This window comes from Tachyglossus aculeatus, chromosome 12 (genome assembly GCF_015852505.1).
Source record: "Tachyglossus aculeatus isolate mTacAcu1 chromosome 12, mTacAcu1.pri, whole genome shotgun sequence".
NCBI classification, from domain to species: Eukaryota; Metazoa; Chordata; class Mammalia; order Monotremata; family Tachyglossidae; genus Tachyglossus; species Tachyglossus aculeatus.
The window spans coordinates 3,565,691-3,590,225 of NC_052077.1; positions in this window are offsets into that span (position 1 = coordinate 3,565,691).

Sequence of the window (24,535 nt, forward strand, 5' to 3'; positions counted from 1 at the left end):
GGACTGCGTCAAACCTCGATACGCTTGTATCCACCCGAGTGCTTAATACAGTGCCTGACACATAGTAAATGCTTAACAAAAACCGTAATTATTATTATTATCCCTGTGTTCCTTGGAAATGATGGATACTTATGGGATTTGTTAAGTACTTACAATTCTTAAGCGCTTAGTACTTAGAGTACTACAGTCCTTAAGTGCTTTGTACAGTGCTTTGCACACAGTAAGCACTCAATAAGTATGATTGAACACAATGTGTCAAGAATTATGCTAAGCATATGATTTCAGCGTTGCTCAGTGGAAAGAGTATGGACTATTGAGTCAGAGGTTACGGGTTCAAATCCCGGTTCTGCCAATTGTCAGCTGTGTGACTTTGGGCAAGTCACTTAACTTCTCTTGCCTCAGTCACCTCATCTGGAAAATGGGGATGAATACTGTGAGCCCCCCGTGGGACAACCTGATCACCTTGTAACCTCCCCAGTGCTTAGAACAGTGCTTTGCACATAGTAATCACTTAATAAATGCCATTATCATTGTTATTATTATTTCAATCAGATCAGAACCAGACCCTGTCCCGCACAGGTTCTCACAGTCTAAGGGGGAGGTTGAACAGAAATGTCATCGTCATTTTGCAGATGAGGAAACTGAGGAACAGAGGGGTTAAGTGATTTGCCCAAGGCCAACCAGCAGGCAAATGGCAGAAACAGGATGAGGAGGCAGACCCCCTGACTTAACCAATCACTGATATTAATTGAGCATTTACTGTGTGCAGAGCGCTGTACTAAGCACTTGAGAGATGACATTAGGCCTGATCCCTGCCCTCCCGGAGTTTACAATCAAACAGGAGGAGCTCACAATCTAGTGACATTCTCAGAGAACCAGCGTGGATCAAGTGGATAAAGCACGGGCCTTAGAGTCAGAAGGAAGAGTGTTCTAATCCCGACTCTGCCATGTGTCTTCTGTGTGACCTTGGGCAAGTCACAACTTCTCTGTGCCTCGGTTATATCATCTATTAAATGGGGATAGAGGTGTGAGCTCCATGTGAGCCCCATGTGGGACAACCTGATTGCCTTGTAGCTACCTCAGTGCTTAGAACAGTGCTGGGCACATAGTAAGTGCTTAACAAATACCATTATTATTATTATGTGGGACAGGGGCTGTGTCCAATCTGATTAACTTGTATCTACCCCAGTGCTTAGAACAGTGCTCGGCACACAGTAAGTGCTTAACAAATACTATCATTATTATTATTCTTATTATTATTTCCCCCCGGGTCACGCTGGGTGGCAGGCCCACAGAGAGAATTGGCAGAGTATCCACTAGGCAGAATAAGTCAGGGGTGATGGAAGATCTTTCCTGAGGAGAGTTGATTTGGATTGTCTCTCTTTATTGCTGAACTGTATTTTCCAAGAGCTTAGTATAGTGCTCTGCACACTGTAAGCGCTCAATAAATATGACTGACCGAATGAATGAATGAAGAAAGAAAGAAAGAAGAAGAAAGAACCAATCTTTCTTCTTCTTTCTGCAGAAGAAAGGAGCCCAATGGGCAGGGATCATGTCTACCAACTCTACTGCCGTGCCTCTTCCACATGCTGAGTACAGTACTCCGCGCCCAGTACATACTCAATAAATATCATCGATCTCTTGATTGGTTGATTGAAGACCACTGCAAAAGCAACTCCCATAAGGGGAGAAAGATCTGGCCTGGTGGAGAGGGTAGAGAGCTGAAGGAAAGATAGTGATCGTGAGTATGAGTGACCATTCCCAGCAGGGGTAAGGGAGGGGACAATCCATAAAGTCCCCCAGCAGGGATCCAGGGACATTTGCTCTATACTTCTTCCAGCCCTGTTCTCCCTTTAAACACAACTGGTGTCCCATTGCAGCAGATCCGTTCAAGATCTCTTGATTAGTTCTTAGCTTTCCTGCCCCTTTCCGCTGTCTGTTTTCTTATACAAATAAATAATCAGCCCACCACCTTGAATTGGCCTAGCGCAGCTCTTTTTCTGAAACACATTGACCTCCGTGGTTTTGTCCTCACAACATCCCAATGAGTGCTTGGCATTGGCTGTTCCAGTCTTATGTTGTGCGATATGCCCTTGGGAAGCAAATTTGGAGCCGTGCTGGTGTTTGGGGAACCACAGACAGGTGCGCAGCTGGAGGGGCAAGCTAGAGACATTTTCTCGAGTAAAGAAAGACTTGAGCAGCCATGACTGTGGTTAGGAGGAATTCTCTATCCTATCCAAATCAAATCAACCCCTTGACATCCGTTTCCCGACATTACAAGGAATGCTGCAGCTCAGGCCATTTTGAGAAAGACCGGTCTTTGGCAGATCCTCAGATGGGGTTACTCTCACACCTGGAGCTCCTCAGCATCATTCGAGGGGATATCAGCTCAGGAAAGAAGTCCTGGCTGGACACCCCTGGGAGTCAGAAGGACCTGGTTTCTAATCCTGGCTCTGCTGGGCAAGTCACTTCACTTCTCTGGGCCTCAGTTACCTCACCTGTGAAACGGGATTAAGAATATGATCCCCATGTGGGACGGGAACTGTGTCCAACCTCATTAGCTTGTATACACCCCAGCGGTTAGAACAGTCCTTGGCACATAGTATGCGCTTAACAAGTACCATAATCATCCTTATTATTATGGCATACACTCTTTTTCTGTAGACACTTGGGCCTGGCCATGACAGAGGCCTCTAGACCTCTGTTGCCTTTGGACCTGAAGAAGTTTCTGACCTTCATTTCCAGAGGCAGGTGGTGAGCGCAACAACCTTCAGTGTTAAGAGAAAGGAAGCTTAGATCTGCTCCCTTGTGAAAAAATAATCTCTTCTCTCTGTTGCTTAAGTCAATCAGTAGTACTCATCAAGTGGGTGCAGAACCCTGTATTAGGCACTTGAGAGAGTATAGTACAGTTAAGAGTAGTAGCAATAGTATTTATTAAGTACTTATTGTGTGCAGAGCAATGTATTAAGCACTGACAGCGAATGTACAGATGGGAATTAGACTTAGTAAGTAGACACAATTCCTGCCCTCAAGGAGCTTAACACTCTTGTCATGGAGACAAAAATCAAAATAACTTATGGACAAAGGGGAGCACCAGAGTTTAAAGGAAAGTGCACAAGTGCTGTGAAGAGGCAGGGTAGAGGACGAATAATGGTAGCCTAGTGGATAGAGCACAGGACTGGGAGTCAAAAGGACCTGGGTTCTAATACCGCTCTGCCACTTGTCTTCGTATGACCTTGGGAAAGTCATTTAACTTCTCTGTGCCTCAATTACCTCATCTGTACAATGGGGATTTTGACTGTGAGCCTGATGTGGGACAGGTACCGTGTCCAAACGGATTAGCTTATATCTACCCCAGTGCTTAGAACGGTGCTTGACACATAGTCAGCACTTAACAAATGCCATCGTTTTTCTTTTTTTTTCTTTTTAAGATGTGGGGTGCCAAAGGGGTCACCCAGCTCTGGAGGATTTTCTGATTTAGCAAGAGTATTTCAGCCTGCCTTAGGCGAGGGCTAGTTTGACCTACCATTTGAAGAGCAATAGAGCCAAACGAGGGAATGCAATTCCCTTTCAGCAATGAGAATTTCACTTGGCAGTCCCGAGTAGAATGAGAACAGAATGACAGAGTTGAATGGACCGCGATTGGTTCATGCATATGCCAATACTAACCGCAGATTTGAGTTCATTCTCCAAAGGGTTCTTATCTCAGGTTCTCCAGGATCTCTATGTTCTCAGGGTGGCCTTGGCGATGGATTTTTAGTTGTCTTTCGGGTTCATGCATGCCTTCGTCCTTTCCTGCAAGATGCTCATTTGTGAAAGGTGGGTTAGCCCGTAGAACAGACCTACTAAGCAGCAAAGGCTGGATCTGACGGCCTGGGTTTGTTTGTGTTCCGCCTGGCAGGGTGTCTACTCTTCAATCTGCCCCAAGAGCGATTGAATTTTTTGACTACTATTCTTTCCCTACATCTTCACACTTTGGAGAGCCGGTGACAATCTTCTGCTTCTGCGGTAGCAATCCTCATTTTACCACAACCACCCAAAGTTCCAGAGAGACACATTCAACTGTTAATGGTTCCCATAAAGTCGCATCACGTGACCTCCGATTTTTTTTTTCAAAACAATTTTCTGATGGATGGGCAGAAAATGTAGCGGACTGTCAAGAACACACAAAGATATGTTCTCTGTCTATTCACAGCTAGGGCGGGCTCAGTTGAAATGTGAGCTCCTTCATTTGGCCTTAATGTAACCCTGATCTGGGAGGACAGTTTCTCCCTAGGGGCGGGAGATAATTTAATTTCCATGCATGTCAAGTCCTACAATTCTTCTGTGTGGAGGCTGCAGAGAAGTGTCAAATTCTGCAGAATCAGGTGTTCTGGTTTGGAGATGTGGAATACTTCCCTGAAGGGATGAAGTAGAGACCACCAAGCTGACTTCATTTTAAGGTCTTAAGGGAAGGCTGAACTATAGTTTGCGAATTTAGGAAAACATTTTTCTACCCTGTAAATGGTTCGTCTCCGATTTGCTTTTAACATTCATGCTCGCGATAGCATTGACCAGGGGAAATTCAGGTGGCCGCCGTTAACGCATCTAGATTTGTTATTCTGTATTCTCTAGCTGAAAGAAACAGCTAAATAGATTGGTGTAGGAAACAGCGGCCTTCACGTTCCCAACAGAGTTCAGAGTTTGTTCTCTTTGAAAGAGCAGAAATTCGCTAGACTAGAGGCAATTTAGTAAATAGGACTGTGTGCTCAAGCTGGGGCTAAATTCAAGAGTTTACCTTTCTCCTCTGCTTTTCTAGGTTAAATATTTACTTAAGTGGCCACAGAGTAATACAAAAGCAAGGAGCAAAGTGTGATGAGAAGCAGCATGGCTTAATGGAAAGAGCCCGGGCTTGGGAGTCAGAGGTCATGGGTTCTAATCCCGACTCTGCCATGTATCAGAGGTGACCTTGGGCAAGTCACTTCACTTCTCTATGCCTCAGTTCTCTCATCTGTAAAATGGGGATTAAGACCGTGTGCCCCATGTGGGACAACCTGATTACCTTGTTTTAGAACAGTGTTTGGCACATAGTAAGCACTTAACAAATGCCATTATTATTATTTGACCCTTCTAGTTGTCTTGATTTTTCAGTCCAGCAGGCCAGAATAGGGTGATCTCATTGCCTTTGGTATAGCAAGCCTCTCAGGGACTGCAAGGTCATTAGCCAAACTGCTTGAAAAGCTTCCACCTGGTGCACGGATTATGGTAGCAGTGAAGGAAATGTGCTATTTGAATGGATGGTCAATGACACATGGATGTGAGAAATGCAAAGAGCAACTCCTGCTGAGGAAGGATTTATAAGACTCCTACCACATTTTGCCTTACGAGTTAAAGGAACTGAAATCCCAAGGCCCTGGTTCAGTATGGACTATGGAAATGGTGTGGACACAAAAGCACTTCCCCTTCTAGACTGTGAGCCCACTGTTGGGTAGGGACTGTCTCAATATGTTGCCAACTTGTACTTCCCAAGCGCTTAGTACAGTGCTCTGCACACAGTCAGCACTCAATAAATATGATCGAATGAATGAATGAATGAACAAATCCAGCCACTGCGCAAGGGATGTGACTCTCAGACAAGATGGCAGAGTGTCCTGTCTTCAAAGATGCTTTCACACTGGAGTGAGCATTGACCGCCTGGATTTCATTTGAAAGCTCCTTCTTTGGAAGGAATTGCTCCCTCTCAACATCAAAAGCCAGGTCTTCCAGAGACATCTGGAGCAGCGTTAGGATGAAGACAGTTGGTGTCCCAGGTTTAGTCAGGATAATGACTTCCCAGACCGGTTTCAGACCCATTTAGTACAGAGCAGGAGAAGGAACAGGAGAAAGATATTCCTGAAAGTCTCAAACAAACCAGGAGTTTCTCTTCATCAAGTAAGGAGGGGTTACTGACCACCCTGAATCTGTAAACTCATACTAAAAGCCTCTCGAATCATAGAAGATTTCATATTGCATTCTGACCTTAGACTGAAATAATCACTCGATCAATAAATAGTTTTTATTGGGCACCTACTATGTACAGAACATTGTACTAGATGCTTAAAAGAAACAATAGAATTTGGCAACAAGATCTCTGCCCTCAAGGATAATAATAATAATAATAATGGTATTTGTTAAGTGCTTACTATGTGCCAAGCACTGTTCTAAGCACTGGGGTAGAAACAAGGGTTGATACAAAGTAATCAGGTTGGATATGGTCCCTGTCCCACATGGGACTCACAGCCTTAATCTCCATTTCACAGATGAGGAAACGGAGGCACAGAGGAGTTAAGTGACTTGCCCAAGGTCACGCAGCAGATAAGTGTGATGCCCAGGCTCTTTCCACTAGGCCACACTGCTTACAGTCTATCAGAGCTGACAAAATACTGCTTCCCCAAAGGTACAATTTGAAGTTAGTGATGATAACAATTATGGTATTTGTTAACTGTTACTGCGTGTCAAGTTTTGTGCTACGAGGCTGGTGGAGTCAGGGTAATCAGATCATTCACTGGTCCTGTCCCACACGGGGCCCACAGGATAAGGGGTAAGTTAGCTACCCTGGTACCTTTACAGATAGACAAACCTGCATGGAAGTTGCTTGATGATGGATTTAGAGAACATTTTCCAAGAGACTTCAGAATAGAGTTGTTGAAACAAATTCATCCCTACTTGGTGTATGGGTTTGTTTAGGTCGGGTGAAACTGGTGTTACCCGAGGCCACTAGCTTTTGGGGATTGCTGTTTGTGGGGCGGGGTGGGGAGAAACCCAGTTTGGGATCTTTGCGACTCAGATATCCTGAGCTCAGCCTAAGGAGCCAATTTGAGGAGGGATACAACCTCTTAGCCCTTCTTCTCCCCCTTTCTCTCTTTCTTCCAATCCCACATCGTAAGCAGCCCTGGGCCAGGCCCAGAAATGGAGACCTGAGCCTAAATAATCCTCTTGGGGCTAGTGAACCTCAAGAGTTGGCTCTAACCTTCTGGTTAGAACACGGGCCCAGGGAGCAAAGATTCCCCAGCATATGTCCCTAATGCTCGAACCCATTTGTAGAAGTTCCAATGCTATCTGGAAGTAGAATTAATCACTTAGTAATGACCAAGCCCTGAAATCAAGAGGATAATAGTCTTCGGGCTACTGATCCTCCAGGGAGATTCTCTTTGAGTACGAGCTCTGGTCTTCTGGGAGTCACAGGCCCTCCGTTCTGGTTTCTGTCATAAGCATATGGCTTAGCAGACCACTGAACTGTTTTGGTGAAGTGCAAGGCTACAAGCCTGTCACATGGTTTCACATCACTAATCTGATTCCGCTGGTCAGGACTTGCAGTTATTCCCATATGTGATGCTATTTCATCATGGTTGTGTATTATGTAATAGGGGGTGTTTCAAAGCATGTGCAGAGGTCAAGCAATTATTCTTAAAAAAAATTCCTGAATTGGCTCTACTTTTCACGTGTAATTATTGTTTGACATCTCGGCCTAATTTCCATTTAAATGAGACTTTCAAATAAAAATATTTCAAATGTCAAGTTTCTTTTCTCAGCCATATCTTTTCCTGGTTGTGGGTGTGAAACACATGAAAACTCACTTTGTCTGGAGGGATGGTGGAAAGAGGAACTCTCCAACTGCACCACAAAAGTAATTTTGAGAACTTCCATTTAATACTATTGGTTTCACGTTATCGTCTCCTCAATTAACAAGGGCTAAATTAATGAGACTATTTAAATTGAATATAGGATCTGTTCTGACAATAATAATATTTTTAAAATGCTTAGTAGGCAACAAGCTTTTTACTTAGCCCTGGGGTAGATACAAGATAATCGGGTCAGTAATAGTTCCAGTCTAAGAGGGAAGGAGAACAGTTACCTAATCCCCATTTTAGAGATGCGGCCCAGAGAAGTTAAGTGACTTGCTCAAGGTCACCCAGCAGACAACGACAGAGACAGGATTAGAAACCAGGTCCTCTGACTCCCAGTCCTGTGTTCTTTCCACTAGGTCACACTGCTTCTCTGACATCTAGAAAGCAAAATCGTGAATCTCAAAATTGATTTTTGGTTCATTTTTATTGACTATTTTCAATACCTTTTGTAAAGTATGGCTTATTTTTCTGATTTTGATGGTATGTCTTTGCCAATTTCTTCAAAACTTTGAGCCCAGTAGATGGAAAGAATTCAGAAATACTGAGCAGTGTGGTACACAGATAAATCTTTTTTTTGTTGTTCCCCCAAGAGATTAGGAATTCACTTCCAGTCCAAAGGTACATATTACCTGGAATAATTACATAGTTCAAAATTCAAATTTAGCTTGGTCATATGGATAACATTGGATTACGATTTGAATTTGGTTCAATCAGTCATATTTATTGAACACTTACTGTGTGCAGAGTACTGTACTAAGCACTTAAATCACAGTGATTATCACGTGAATAGGAAAAAAATTGGTGTGGGACGATTACATTTAGGACACTTTTGGTAAACTTCAATAGCAAATACTTGGATTATTCAGGGTACAAAACACCTGTCTGAACAAACTTGCCATAACTTGTTTGATTTCCCAAGCTATTGTCTTTGGGTCTGTTCTGGAATACTCTTCAGGCGGAAGTAATGATCCAGTTCCACTTTAAGGTCTTTGTTCATGAGACACTAGCCTAAGTGTTACGTGACTCATGTTTTCTTTTGTGAAAAGTGTTTGTCATAAAACCTTGTGAAGTGTTCATCCAAAGACTTAAGACTTTTACAATCACCATCTAGAGAGCCAGTTGTGATGCTAGCCACATAGCAGGCCAGTTAGATGAAGTAACTGATCTGTTTCGCATCAAGAGGTATCAGGATGCACAATCTTTTGTTTCTGCTGTAGTTTGATGAGGTTTAAACTCCCATCGGTCATCAAGCCTAAGTATTTTTATTATCTGTAGAGAATGATGGCAGATTTGCATGCCAGCATTTCCAACCTACCCAGCGCAAAGGAGATTCTTACTGTTATCAAGAGCCTGAGAAGAGCATTTGTGTTTTTTTGAGCTTTATCCTGGGGAACCTACTCCCTTGTCTTACTTTCCCATGTCCCTCTCCCTCATCTCTACCAAATGATAGCTAGGTTTGGAAGTAGAGAGTTACGGGATGTTTTAGGTACGAAAAAAAAGACTGCACCAGTGATGTACAAGCCAAGGACAAGTGAATGTAGTGGTAAAGAATGAAGAAGGCGGAGGAGATGGTGATCAGCTAATGGACTGTGAAGCAGATGGTTGCCCATCCTCCTTGGCAGCAAACAGAAACTCCTTGCTTTTGGCTTTCAAGCACTCCATCAGCCTGCCCCCTCTTATCGTAACCTCGCTGATTTCCTCTGACGTCTGGGCCCACACATTTCGCTCCTCTAACGCCAACCTATTCACCGTACGTCCGTTTTACCTATCAAACTGTTGTCCCCTTGTCCACATCTTGCCTCTGACCTGGAACGCCCTCCCTCTTCACACCTGACTGACCACACTCTCCCCCGCAACTTCAAAGCCTCATTCAAAGCACATTTCCTCCAAGAGGCCTTCCCTGTTGAAGTCCTCATTTCCTCTATCCCTTTTGTGTCACCTTTGCACTTGGATTTGCAGCCTTTATGCACCCCACTCTTAGTCCCACGCACTTATACACATATCCATGATTTATTTATCAATCAATCATATTTACTGAGTGCTTACTGTGTGCAGAGCACTGTACTAAGCACTTGGGAGGGTACAATTCAACAGAGTTGGTAATCATGTTCCCTGCTTACAATAAGCTTACAGTTCAGAATCTATTTCAGTGTACTTATTTTAATGTCTGTTTCCTCTTCCAGACCGTACGTGCCTGTGTAATGCTCTGCACACAGAAAGCGCTTGAGAAATACAGTTGATTGATTGATTGATTTATGCATTTTATCCTAATTGTTCCCTATACTGATTCATGATGATGGTTGTGACAGAAGCATTGGCTCGCTGGACCAGGAGAAATGGCGAAAGACTCATTACTGGCTTCAATCAAAAGGGAAGAACAACAGAATGGAAGCTACCGAAGAGGAATTTTCTAGATCCTCATCACTGTTAGTTTTTTTTTAAATGATACTTTTTAATAGCTTATTATGTGCCAAACTGTTCTAAACTCTGGGGTTGGTACAAGTTAATTGTCACACACAGTCTCTGTCCCACAAAGCTTTCATGGTCTAAGTAGGAAGGAGAAGAAGTAAGAGGTATTTAATCCCCATTTTACAGTTGAGAAAATGGAGGCACAGAGAAGTTACATGACTTACCCAAGGCCATACTACAGGCGAGTGGCAGAGTCAGGATTAAAACCCAGATCTGCTGATTTCCATGTTCATTTCATGAGGCCATGCCAATTCCTTATAGCCTTCAGTCCTAGAGCGAATTCCCCCTGGATTCAGTCTGCTTGCAGGGCAACGTTGTTTAAGAGAGGAAACGGACCATTTCCTTGGTCTTCCCAGAATTCCTGCCTTCAAACTGAAGGCCCACAGAGGATTCTGTTGAAGATGAGGTGTCTCTGACATTCTGTGCTCACTCCCTGGTCCTGGAATGGGATGTCTGACCTTCTTCCGAGTCTCCTGCCTGGAGCCTCTTGCCTGCTTTGTCCCGCTCTGTCATCCGGAGACTCCCTGGGGGTGATTGATTTTGAGGTTTTCCTTTTCATTTTCTCCATTGAGTTTTCCTTTAGATTGATAATCCTCCTCATCTGACATCTGTTTTGCCTCTCAGAGAAACCTATCCAAATGTAGCACTTTACAGTGTTTCTTTATTATCTGCATAGAACAACAGGGCGTGGATGTGCAGTCATAATTCAAGAAGCTACTTCCAGAAGGCGGAGAGACTTGCAGTGGGAAAACACTTAACTCTGGTGGAGCAGAAAAGTCTTCCATACATCATTTTAATTTCCCAGGAAGTTAGCAATAAGGAGAAGAGTTTTCTGTATGAAGAGTTTCCTGGGGAGGGAGTGACACCCCATTCTAACCATAAAGGGGCACATCCAGCAGAGATCAAAGGGTTTTCAAGATGGCTTCCTTTGTGCCTCACTCCTAAGATCCAACAGGGAGCTTCTTGAGTTCTCATTGTCTCATTGGCATTTGGTGGTAGAAATCAGCAATTTTTTTTAATGTGGCCGAGAGGAATTTTTCCCCCATTTTTATCCAAATGCCTAATTGAAAGGGCTATTCTTGTTGGATTTGGGTTCTATCGTATTGTACTCTCCCAAACACTTAGTAAAGTGCTCTGAATACAGTGAGTTCTCGATAAATACAACTGATGGATTGATTGGGTTGAAATTTGCACTCACCTCTGGGCAGCTTCAGAGTGCTTTGCGAATAACTAGATCTCTGAAGTGCTGGCTGTTTTGAAACGTGGCATTGTGGAAACTGTCTTTCTCTAATCCAGTGTGCTCACTAAAATGTGAAAAAGCTGAACATCTGGGGAGAGAGTGAAGCAGGTGGCAGTCTGTAAAAGGATTGGGTGGGGTTGGAGGAACTGTAGTTAAAGTGGTGGGAGGTTTGGCATTGTCTGGGGTTTGTTAAAGTGGATAAAATTACCCTTGAAGTATTGGCCTAACTATCTATATGCTTTGATATGTTTTGGCAGTCAACTTGTGGCTGCTATTTGCGTGTTTCGGGAAACCCAAATGCTTTGCAGTTTTTCTTGACTGAGAGAGCCTAGGACAGAAAATGGATGGAGGTGTTAGGAAAATCTTGGATTTCAAATGGTAAATGCCTCTTTTCTCCCGGTCTCCCTCTCAAATGGAAAAACTAATCTCTTCGTTTTCTATAAAATCGTAAGAAAATTGTTTTATAGAATATGGAAAAAGTGCCCTCCCAAACATTAAAAATTTTCATATCACACACCATCCTCTCTATAAATCTTACACAATAAGGTAAGAACACTTTAAAAAATTGGAAGGGGGAAATTTCAGAGCTCCAGTTCAAAGATTTGGATTGCAATACAGTATTTCCAGAACACATTGGAAACCTCTTCCCCCTTCCCAAAAGAAGCAAAGTTTTCTTCCTGCTTGCTTTCAAGAAGTTCAGTGGCCTGGTAGGTTCTTTTCCAACAAGGAGAATTTAGTGTTGGCTGTAAGTTCTCTTCAGGTTTCATGTAGTCTATCCCTTTGTCTTTGAACCTGATCCACCCTAGATTTCTTAAAAAGCCTTAGAGATGGCGATGCTTATAATTTCCCTAGACAGCACAGACAAGTCTCTCTATTTATTCCCTTCTGCTGACGCCTGTAGAAGTAAAGTTTAGCTGTGTTCCAGACTTCAGAAAATGTCTCACTGTATTTGCAGTGTGCTCCTACTCCTCTTTGTCCTCAGGCTCGGAGAGAAAGGGGCAGTTCGCAGTGTATAGGAAGAAGGTTTCTTCCAAGCACCTCTTCTGTGTTTAGATGAAAAAGAAATGGGATGACATGAGGACAGAAGCAGGAGAGTGGCACAGTCAGGATAATAATAATGGTAGCTGTGAAACACTTACCATGTGACAAACACTGGCGTAGAAAGAGCAAGGACCTGGGAATCAGGAGACCTGGGTTCTAATTCCAGCTCTGCCACTTGCCTACTGTATGATCTTGGATAAGTCACTTAACTTCTCTGTGCATTCTAAACACTTAATATGCTCCAGTCCATACTTTATTCTGCTGCCCAGATTTCTTTTGAAAAATATCATTCTGCACACTCCTCAAATACTTCTTACAGCAGTTGTCCATCTATCTCCACAACCGGCATCAAATTATTATTATTAAAGTGAGTACATTACCATTTCGTCGGGATCATGTTCCTATGATGCACAGCTGAAAGAACATGTAGAGATGGAACCTGTGAATCATAAATTGGCTGCCTGTGGACTGTGAGCAAAGTTGTTGGGTAGGTATTATCTCTATCTGTTGGTGAATTGTACTTTCCAAGCGCTTAGTCCAGTGCTCTGCTCACAGTAAGTGCTCAGTAAATGAGTGCATGAATGAATGAATGAAGGTCACTGCATCTTCTTCCATCCCCCAAGTAGAATCATGTTCCGCTGCTTCTGAAGCAGAGGATGAGATTCTTTTCAAATTCCCCAATGAATGGTTGCTTGACCACTCGCTCTTTTATCCAGCCGCAAACCTGGAGGAACCAGAGAACATGCAATGGGAAGTGAGGGAAACTAATTCCTTTTATTCATTTGGCAGCAGACCAGTTTTCCCTCTCTCAGCTAATGGTGGGAGACCCAATTCTGTCCTGGTAAATTTGTTGGGGTCATTCCTTTCATTCTCTCCCTGTGCCGCAGTGGTTGGCTTCCATTAAATCTCAGTTTGAGGGGCCCGGCAAAAAACTCCCATTAACTGTTGGGAAAGTTTGTTTGAGGGCCTGTTTTTCCTATTGAGCTCTTGGCCTAGTTGTCTCTGTAGCTGGAATAGGCACATTTAAGGACAAATGTGCAAACACCTACACACTCCATCCTGTGTTCTCTGCTAAAGGTGGATACAAATCAGCTCTGAACTCCAGCCCCATAGTTTCTCTCCTGAGAACCTCCCAGTCTGAGAGAGACAAGGAGAAAGGGGAAGGAAAGTGGAGAAAGCAAATAACAACAATACCAATGGCATTTGATAACATTTCTCTTTGTTAAGGGCTGGAATAATCCCAAGGCTATTAGATCGGATACAGTTTCTTTCCTGCGTAGGCTTCACAAGCCATTTTATCCCCATTTTGCATGTGAGGAAGCAGAGGCCCAGAGAAATTTAAGTGACTTCTGAATAAACTCACATCCTGGAGAAAAGTGATCTAGATTTCCCCACCAACTAAGAACTGGAGTCCCTTTTTCTATTTCTCCTTTTCCCTATTTCCTTAGTTCTTCTTCTCCACCTCAATGCTGGGTGCTTTCTGAACTTAATGACTTTCACCGGGGAAACTCCAAGCTGTTTCTTGCTGGCGGTTGAAAATATGGCTTATTTACTCCTAAAAAAGAATTACAGGTGAAAGAAGAGCAAATAAGTGTCTGTTACATTGTGTGAGGATGTACGTGTGATGTGCGGTTTCTCGTTATCCATGCTAGTGTTTGCCTCCATTTGTCTAGGGTGTAGCGATATGTAGTGTATATACCCAACAATTAAGTGAATAATAAATACAAAGCACATATAGACAGTTGATTCCACATACAGAATGTTGATTCTTTGAAAACTTTTATATGGGAATTTTCTGAGTCCTATGGGTGGTTTTTCTTTGACATTTAAATATTTTTCTCTTTTCTGTTATTTTCACATTCATCAATCCAGATCGGGTAGCAGAAAATTCAGAAACACAGGGATAGAAAGACAGAGCCAAGTCTGGAATGATGAAGAGACACCAAGAGCTATTTTTTGGGGTCACTGACTTCCCTGGACCACATTTGAAGCATCATGTCCCAGTGGCTAAAACACGGAGCTGGGAGTCACAAGACCTAGGTTCTAATCCCACCTCTGCCACTTATCTGCTGTGTGACCTTGGGTAAGTCACTTAATTTCTCTGCTCCTCAGTTACCTCAGTTAGAGAAGGAGCATGGCTCAGTGGAAAGAGCCCGGGCTTTGGAGTCAGAGGTCATGGGTTCAAATCCTGGCTCCACCAATTGTTAGCTGTGTGACTTTGGGCAAGTCACTTAACTTCTCTGTGCCTCAGTTACCTCATCTGTAAAATGGAGCTTAAGACTATGAGCCCCCCGTGGGACAACCTGATCACCTTGTAACCTCCCCAGCTCTTAGAACAGTGCTTTGTGCATAGTAAACGCTTAATAAATGCCATTATTACTATTATTATTATTATTATTACCTTATCTGTAAAATGAGAATTAACATTGTGAATCCCACGTGGGACATGGACTGTGTCCAACCTGACTAGCTTGTATCTATCTACCCCAGTGCTTAGTATGCTTCCTGGCACATATTACACACTTAATAAATACAACTAACTAACTAAATAAATAAATAACCGTTGAGAGGATATGAGTTTGAGGGCTGGAAGATCTGGACAATTTTACTGCTTCTCCAGGGTTGGTATTTGAAGGAAGAAGAGGAATCTCAAAGGGAAGGAAAAGAGAGACTCTCAGAGTTGCTTCTCTGAGTTTGGAAATGGTCTTTGCCCTTCTTAAACAACTCTCTTCTTGGACCAGGAGTTTCCCTCTTTTCCCATCCCTAAATCATGGGTATGATAAGGCTTCTCTTGCCCTTCTCTTCTCTTGGGTGGGTCAAGACCTATTTCCTTCCTCCAGCGGCTTGGACGAGACATCTTGTTTCTCTGGAACTGGCGGATTTCCACGTCTTCCCTGCTTGGGACCAGATCCTCTTTGCTACGTTCCACTTTTTCAAGGCGAAGCCATGGCTGGAACCCATGAGCTGTGTCTGACCTCCATGTGAACAGTGTTTCTCTGGGACTGTGCTCTTGGCTAGGTTCACTCTGCCTTGATTCAGGCAGTGAAAATCCCCAGTCCAGACTGTGACAGGCTCCATGTAGGGCCCAGTTTGGATTCGCACTGCATTTTCCAAACCTCCCTGAATTCTCAAGGAGAGTGAGTAGGAGAAAGCTTACTGACTTTTGGCCCTCCTTTCATTGTTTCATGCTTAAGAGGGCTCATGAAATATCTTATGATGTAAGTTATGATAAAACTGAGGGCTGGAACGATGAATGGAGATCATACCCTGCAAATCAAATGACTTCATTCCTAGCCCAGACTCCTTTCGCTGGCTTCTCGCTTTTCCGCCCTGTCCTTGCCACGGGCTTTCTCCGTTATGCTTTTCACACCTCCTCTCCTCTCCAGAAGCCAAGCCTCCACTTCCTCCTCACACCCACCTGTTGGCTGGCGGTTCGTCCACACTCCGCTTCTCCGGTTTGTGTTGGCTTCACCTTCCTCAGAAGGCTGGAGAAAAGCCTCCTGCTCAATGGACTATTTTGAAGTGTGTTTCTTTTTTGAATTTTTTTCCACAGGGTACGTTCCAATAGACAGGCGGTAACGACCCATGACCACAGTCAGACAGCCCAGACAGCAGCTCACCACATACTTGCAGTTGAAGAAAGAACCTTTGACCTTTGCCTCCTATCTCCCCCTTCCCTGCTCATCCCTCCGAACTCCATTTTAAAAGAGAAATTAATGATTGCTGCATGTGGCAAAGTTTAATGCCCTCTCCTGAGGGACTTATTATCTGAAGCAATAAGAGCTACTTGGATTTTTCCCAGAGTCCTGCCATCTGTTGCTTGAAACAGGAAGGCCACCTGTGGATTTGCAAATAACTATCATTTAGGTATTATTAACATACCACTAGATAAGGTGCACTGTCTACTGAGCTGCCACTTTCAGTTGTCTCTCATTATTGACCCTGTTCTCCTATGCCAAGCCTTCCAAAGAGAGAGGAGAGAAAATAATGGTGATATTTATTAATCACTTACAAGGTGCCAAGAATTGTACTGAGGTCCACCAGGGGAGATTTCAGGTAAGCAGATGGAACACACTTCCTCTCCCAGAGGGATCTCACAGTCCAACAGGAGGAAAAAATGCATCTGATGCTTATTTATACAGATAATGAGACTGAGGCACAGAGAAGTTGAATGACTTGCCCATGGTCTCAGAGCAGGTCAATGGAAGATCAGGATTAAAATCCAGGCCACCTGACTCCTAGGCACAGAAAGATCTTAGAGTCAAGGAAGGGAAAAAGGGGCAGCCGTGAGATCTGCCAACAGTCTTTGCCGGTCCCTGATGGGAGAAACAACCCTAAAGGGTGAGACAGCAGCTTCGGAGAAGTTTGGAGAGTCCAGAGTTACAGGTGTCCACTTTTGCATTCACACACAAACACACCCAAACACACACCCTGTTGCCACACTCTATCAACTGGCCGTTGGCAGTTATACAACATAGAACTGTGTGTAAAAAGTAAGGAGAGAGTCTGAAACTGGCACTTGGAGATGGGCTCCACATCCAATTGACCTCAAATCGTCCGGTACCACCCTCCGCTTCGTAAAAACCCAACACCGAATGGAGAAAGCAATCTGAAATTCATCAGAGTTTGTTTTACTCCAGCCAGCCATATCCTGAGAACTTGTTTGTGACACTTTCTGGCTCCATCTCCCCAAGCAGCCTACATGAAAAAGTGTTTAAATATTTACAGGGCTGAGGGCCGGTCATCATAAGCTGTGGACTTTTGATCCAAAGGAACACTTTGATTCTGACAGCTTGCATGCCGTATTCCGAAAGGATTCGTTGCAGATGTTGTAATTCTGTTTATGACATAATGTCTCTCCACAATAGTAAGATAACTGAAAGTGACCATCAGTAAGAGGTGGAAGAACGAGATCTGCTTATGGACTGTGATTTCATGAGAGCAGTAAGTCAAGCGTCACGTGTTGCAGAGACAGTGCCAAGTAACACACATTTAGCCATACTACATCTTACTTTGCTATTCCAGGGGGGCCTGTATGCAGATGTTACTGGGGCATTTATAATGCAAAACCTCTTCTTAAAAAAAAAAACCTAAATTGAAGTCGGACCGTGGAGACTTATGAAGTTCAGGTTCTTTGGGGCACAGTTTCCTCGAGCAATTTTTATAAACACTTCCTAAACGTTTTATGAACTATGAAAATAGTTGGGGAAACTCTGCAGCCATCTAAAGGTCACACGCTAAATACGTTGTTGGAAAACTTACAGTAGGGAACAGAATGGCCTTCATTTCCTGAAAAATGCCTCAGATCTGTGGCAGCTCTCTGCCTCAAAATCTCTCCCTACCAACAGGAATGTTTCAACGTTTCTCTTGTCATTGGCGAAAAGGGAGTTTTCCTCATCCACAGCCTCCTTTAGCTGTTTCTTTTCATTTGGGTTAAGAAATGTAGTTTAGCAGCGAATGATTTGCCCTATAAGTATTTTGGATCTGGTCCAAGTTTATAAGCAAATTTTTTAGAGCAAAATTCTTGAATTAGTGGCCACTTTCGTTGAGGGTCCTGACTTATGTTTGCAATCACTGGGTTGCCCCCTCCGCATTAGGTACAAAGGTTAAATCACTCTTCTTCCTCATTATGAGAAGCAGAGTATTCTAGTGGGAACAGAATGGGCCCGGGAGCCAGAAGACCTGGGTTCCAATCCCAGCTCCACCACATATCTGATGGGCGACTTTGGCAAGTCACTTCACTTCTCTGTGTCTCAGTTCCCTCACCTTCAAAATGGGGATTAAATACTTGTTCACCTTCCTAATTAGACTATGAGCCCCATGTGGGTCCTGATTATCTTGTATCTACCCTTTGCTTAACTTAGTAAATACCACAATCATTATCATTATGGTTATCCTGAGGATGCCTGGCTATCTCTGCCTTTCATCTTCAGGGTGAATTACTGGGACATTATCTGCTTGAGCAAATGCAAAGCTTCAGCTAAGTACAAAGCACCTTTCCCAGTGCAATAAGAACCCACACCATTTTCCTAAAGCAATCAGTCAGTGATATTTATTGACTGTTTACTGTGGGAACAGAGAGCACTGTACTAAATGCTCGGGAGAATGCAAAACAGTAAAGCTGGTAATCGAGATTTCTGCCCTCAAGGAGTTTAGGAATTTGTTTCCTCTCCACAGTTAAATTCACTGATTCGTCTTCACAACCTTGGAACCTTTCTAAGAAATACATGTACGTGATCCCTTCGTAATTGACTTGCTTCATCTATGTCTGTTAGGCTGATTCGGGCATTTTTAGGGTGGAAATGATTCCAGCATAAAATGCAATTAAGGTGTAAGCCCCTAATGGGAAAGCTCAGCCCTAACTCAGCATTTAACACAGTGCTTGATGCAGTTAGTGCTTAATACCACAATTATTGTTATAATTTTTTGTTTGCATCTACGCACAACTAAACAATCATTTTCTACCCCATCTCCTCAAAAGTTCCAGATTTTTTAAAAATGGTATTCGTTAATTATGTTTATTATGTGCCAAGCACTGTACTAAGTGCTGAGGAAGATACAAACTGATCAAGTTGGACACAGTCCACGTCCCACTTGGGATTCAAAGTGCTAATACCCATTTCACAGATGAGGTAACAGGCACAGAGAAATTAAATGACTTGCCCAAGGTCACTTAGACAAGTATCAGAACCCAGATCCCCCCGTGGGACAACCTGATCACCATGTAACCTCCCCAGCACTTAGAACAGTGCTTTGCACATAGTAAGTGCTTAATAAATGCCATCATTTTATTATTATCATTATTATTATTATTCTGACTCTTGAGCCCATGCTTTATCCACCAGGCCATGTTGCTTCTATAGTTTGATAGTTTGTTGGTTTTCTTCTCTGGTCAGAAAACAACAGAAGTGACCATGCAAATCCTTACTCTCCCAGGAGGGCAGATGAGTATAGGTTATATGAATCTGTTTTATTTGTTGGTCTAAACTAATTAATTTTTATCCTTCAGTGATTATCTCCCTGGTTGTCTCAGTATACAGATTTTAAAAACACTACCACTATTACTACTAATAATAATAATGCTTGTGCTATTTATTAAGCACTTAATATATGCCAAGTAATACAGTCAACCCTGGGATAAATTCAAGATAACTAGAATGTAGATTATCATTCAACAAACATTCAGGGTCATTTCTTTAAATAGGTTAAGAAACTGTTGTCCACTGCTATTATCTTTGCCTGTGCTGTTCTTTCTAAGCTTTAATGCAATCCTGTTCTTCTTTTCTTTGCATTTAAAGACTTCATCTGTATTCATCAATTTGCACTTATCAAGCCATTTCTATGTACAAAGCAGTGTGCTAAGTACTTTGGAGAGGATAATAAAAGGAAACACACGGTTCCCCTCCTCAAGGAGCAGACAATATAACAGAGGATCTCCGCCTGGCAAATTAAATGGCGAAGACCTTTAGGGTCATTATTCACACTAAGTACCAATACTGTGGCCTTTAAATTCATATTTCTTAAGAGTCACAAGGATTTATAATGAAAAAGAATAGCACTCTAGGCTTCTTCATTTCCCTAGAGGATGGGAGGAAATTGAATTGGCAGAAAAAGATTTAAAACATCAATTCCCCAGGGATTAGCTATGTCAATTCTTTGGTTTACATTCTATCCTCCATAGTCCCCAAGCTACAGCCAAAGATTACCACCATGAAACTTTCTTAGAGCTATTTCATGGAAGTTTTGAATACAGGAATGGAAAGTCTTGAAATACAGCCAGACTGCTCTCTAAGTTCTCTGCCCATATTTCACTCATCAATTACAACGGAAAAAGTTTGTTCAAGATATACTGGCAAAAATACTTGGGGGCTGCTACACGGGAAGTCGTACATCGATCCCAAGATGGTTTACAAAAATGTAATTTGATCCTAGACAGTGCCAGAACATTCTTTTACAAGGTACACCTGTCTGAGAGTAGCCATTTCCTTACAGCTGTATAATCACTGGACCCCAAGAAAACTTTAGATTACATTTTGTGAACTACAGAGGATCAGTTTTTGGCTTGGTGTTTTATTTTATTCATTTAGTTATTATCATTACAGCAGTTTTTATACATTTCTTTCAGATCCTTTCCAAAGCACCCTGACAGCCAATTTACTTGTTGGGGTGCAGATGGTATGTGCTTGTTTTATTAAGGTGGCAGAAATTGTCACCCTGACACAGAGTGAGTTTCCAGGTTACTCTGGTGAGAGATCACTGGCTGGTCCCGAGACAACTAATGATCTACTCAGTAAAAACACATATTTCAGCTCCTCAGTTTCCTGACCTGCTGAAGACATTTTATTGAATCAGGATGAACGTAGCAAGGGTTAGGACTTCTTCTTTTAAATAGGAATATAAGAATCCTTTTGGAACACAGATGTGTCTTTTCTTCAAGATAATGATAATAACAATAATAGTACTTGTTAAGCACTTTCTGTGTGCTGAGCACTGTTCTAAGCCCTGGGGTAGATACACTTTAATCAGGTTGGACACAATCCTTGTCCCACAAGGGAACAAGCTGTGTGATATCCCGGCTCCGCCAGTTGTCGGCTGTGTGACTTTGGGCAAGTCGCTTAACTTCTCTGTGCCTCAGTCACCTCATCTGTAAAATGGGGATCAAGACTGTGAGCCCCAAGTGGGACAACCTAATAACCTTGTATCTATCCCAGCTCTTAGAACAGTGCTTGGCACATAGTAAGCGCTTAACAAATACCCACATTACCATTATATTGTTCAATAATTGTATTCCACTGAAGCCTGAAAACAGTAACTAAACCTGTTCTCCCAGAGATTTCGGGACTTTTGTTTGCTAGCCAGTACAATGGCTCAAAAATTCATAGTTTAGTAAGAAATCAAGAGGAAGATGGATTTTTGGAAACTGAGCTAAAATTTTATTTCAAAGTTGCGCCGCTGGAACTCACAGATCCATTCTTTAGAGAACTAGTTGTGATTGGATTTAAGATATATGATCATTCATGAAAAAATAATTGAATTGGATTCAACAAAACCATGCAAATATGTTAAGCAGCTGAAGTTAATTCATTACACATGCAGTTGCCGGGGAACAACGATAGGCAGGATTATTCATTCACTCATTCAATCGTATTTATTGAGCGCTTACTGTGTGCAGAGTACTGTACTAAGCACTTGGGAAGTACAGATCTGCAACATATAGAGATGGTCCCTACTCAACAATGGACTCACAGTCTAGATTATCATGGCAGAGGTTAACAAGCTAGAATTTGGTTGAGGTAGATCAAAAAAGAAAGCATGAAGCTGAGTTTTGCTAGATGTAAATCCCATTTCAACAATCAATCATTTCCTGTTCAATAAAATCCTTTTTGCCTGACCTAATTATTAAAGGTGTAGTATCACAGCATAAAACGGAAGGGAAGATTGGAAGATATAAACTGCCTTTCCTTTGACAGGAATAGAGAAGAGAAATGGATTTTGTAACAGCAGCTTTAGAGAGAGCAGAATGACATAATTAATTCCAAATAAAGAAAGTGAATGTGGAGAAATGGAGAATGTAAGAAACGATCTGCACAAATGGACTTGGTCCAAATGGTTCCTGGCAGTCTAACCAGGATGTATCTGGGAGGTTCAGAAATAGTGTATCTCTGATGTGAATGCTGAGAGCATAAGGAAGAAAAAAGATCAAATAGTTATTTAAACAATCTAAATAACATGCCTAGAGAAACCCACTTAAGTTTGAGGACATTAGAGCTCCCCCCGGTATAGTTATCTGAGAAGAAATTCCTCGTCAGAGAACTTATTTGTACTCCCCCAACTTCCAATATGCTCCCACTTCCAAATGTTTTTTTTCTCCAACTCGTGAAAAAATGGACTCTCTTTATGTCTGTCCTAACTCCATCTACTGATGGAATATCTAAACACCAAAGATGATGAAAGATGATCTGAACTGAATCTCTCCTGAACTTTGAGAGAGAACCAGAGCGATCGTGTGGAAAACTCCCTCTGAGATGAAACTTCATCCCAGCTGCTGCTGTTGGTGCTACTCTCTTTGCAGGGAGTGTGAGGAGGAAATCGATCTCAGTAGATGACTATTTCATGAGAGAATGTCAGAAAGATGAGCAGTTGGAAACGTTCATGAGGGAGGCCTTTGGAGACCCTGTGTTCCACGTTTCAAGCACAGACGCAACATTCGGTTTATATTTGTGATGTTCATTTCTGTGACCTTTATTCGTTAAAGCCTTCCCAACTAGAAGCCATATCCAGCATCCAAAGCACTCCAGGGTAAATCTGATTAAAGTGCCATGAAATCGATTCTGCAGGCGAACTTCCAGTAAAATGCCTACCGGGGAAGGCATATGCCGATTTGCTAATATGTGGAATTTCCTTCCCGTTTGCTCTGCTTAACATCTGCTAACTCCATCTGCTGACTGTTGGGTTTTAGATAATAATAATAACGATCCCTCTGTCAGAGTCGCACCTGCAGTTTCCAGAACTCTACCAGTCTCAACTACAGGAGGAAGAGTCAAGCAGAGGCATACCCATTCCATTCCTAGCTTGGGCAGTGGCTAGCAAGTGGAAGGCAATCTGCAACAAGTCAAAACTCCCCTGTGTCGGGCAGCAGCGACATGGGAGAGAGTCGAGGGTGCAGACTCAGGTATATTGCAAGGAAGGAGGCAATGGTAAACCACTTCTGTATTTTTACCAAGAAAACGCTATGGATCCACTACCGGACTGATTGCAGATGGATGTGGGGGCATTCTGGGAGAGATGTGTCCATAGCGTCGCTATGGGTCGGAGACGACTCAGTGGCAGAAGACAAGACAGATAACAATGATGGTATTTGTTAAGCTCTTACTATGTGCCTAACACTGTTCTAAGCGCTGGAGTAGATACAAGGTAATCAGGTTGTCCCACTGTGGGGCTCACAGTCTTAATCCCCATTTTACAGATGAGTTAACTGGGGTACAGAGAAGTTAAGTGACTAGCCCAAGGCCTCACAGCAGACAAGTGGCAGAACCGGGATTAGAACCCATGACTTTCTGACTCATTCATTCATTCAATCGTATTTATTGAGTGCTTACTCTGTGCAGAGCATGGTACTAAGTGCTTGGGAAGTACAAGTTGGCAACATATAGAGACGGTCCCTACCCAACAGCGGGCTCACTCCCAGGTCCGTGCTCCATCCTCTGTGCTCTGCTGCTTCTCAGCATGTTCTGAGTACTAAGTGCTGTACTAAGTGCTGGGATGGATACCATACAAGTTCCCTGTCCCCTGTGGGGCTTAGAGTCTCAATTATTGGACCTGCCTTTGATAGGTAGATTAACAGTTGACAACAGAAGGGCCCGACTCACTATTTCCAAGGTGACATGACTGAACTTCACCAGGGATCTCACTGGCATCTGCTGCGGACATAGCAGAATTGCTGCTCTTATGCTCTTCATTGAAAAATGAAGCAGAGCAGGAGTGTTGCCTAGTGGCTAGAGCATAAGCCCAGGAGTCAGAAGGACCTGGGTTCTAATCCTGGTTCTGCCACTTGTCTACTGTGAGACCTTAGACAAGTCACTTGATTTCTCTGTGCCTCAGTCACCTCATCTGTATAATAGGGATTGAGACTGTAAACTCTAGACTTTAAGGTAGGTGTGGGCAGGGAATATGTCTGCTTATTGTTATATTGTATAGTTATATGCACTTTGAACCCATGTGAGACAGGGACTGTGTCCCACCTATCTTGTATCTACTGTAGGGCGTTGTAGAGGGCTTGGCACACAGTACGCACTTGACAACAGAAGAGCCTGGCTCACTATTTCCAAGGTGACGTGAATGAAATTTACCAGGGATCTCACTGGCAGCTGCTATGGACATAGCAAAACTGCGGCTGTTACTGAAAAATGAAGCAGAGAAGGAGCATTGCCTCGGGAATAGAGCAAGGGCCTGGGAATCAGAAGGACCTGGGTTCTATTCCTGACAAGAACCATTTTAAAAAAATAGGCTAAGGTGTCTGAATGTCCCATTTTGGGTGAACCAGGTCTTTTTGTGAAATATTTGTCCTTTTGCCCCCCAGAAGTTTGAGGAGTCATGGAAAATATCCTCAGCTTCACCTCACTGAGGAATTTATCCTCTG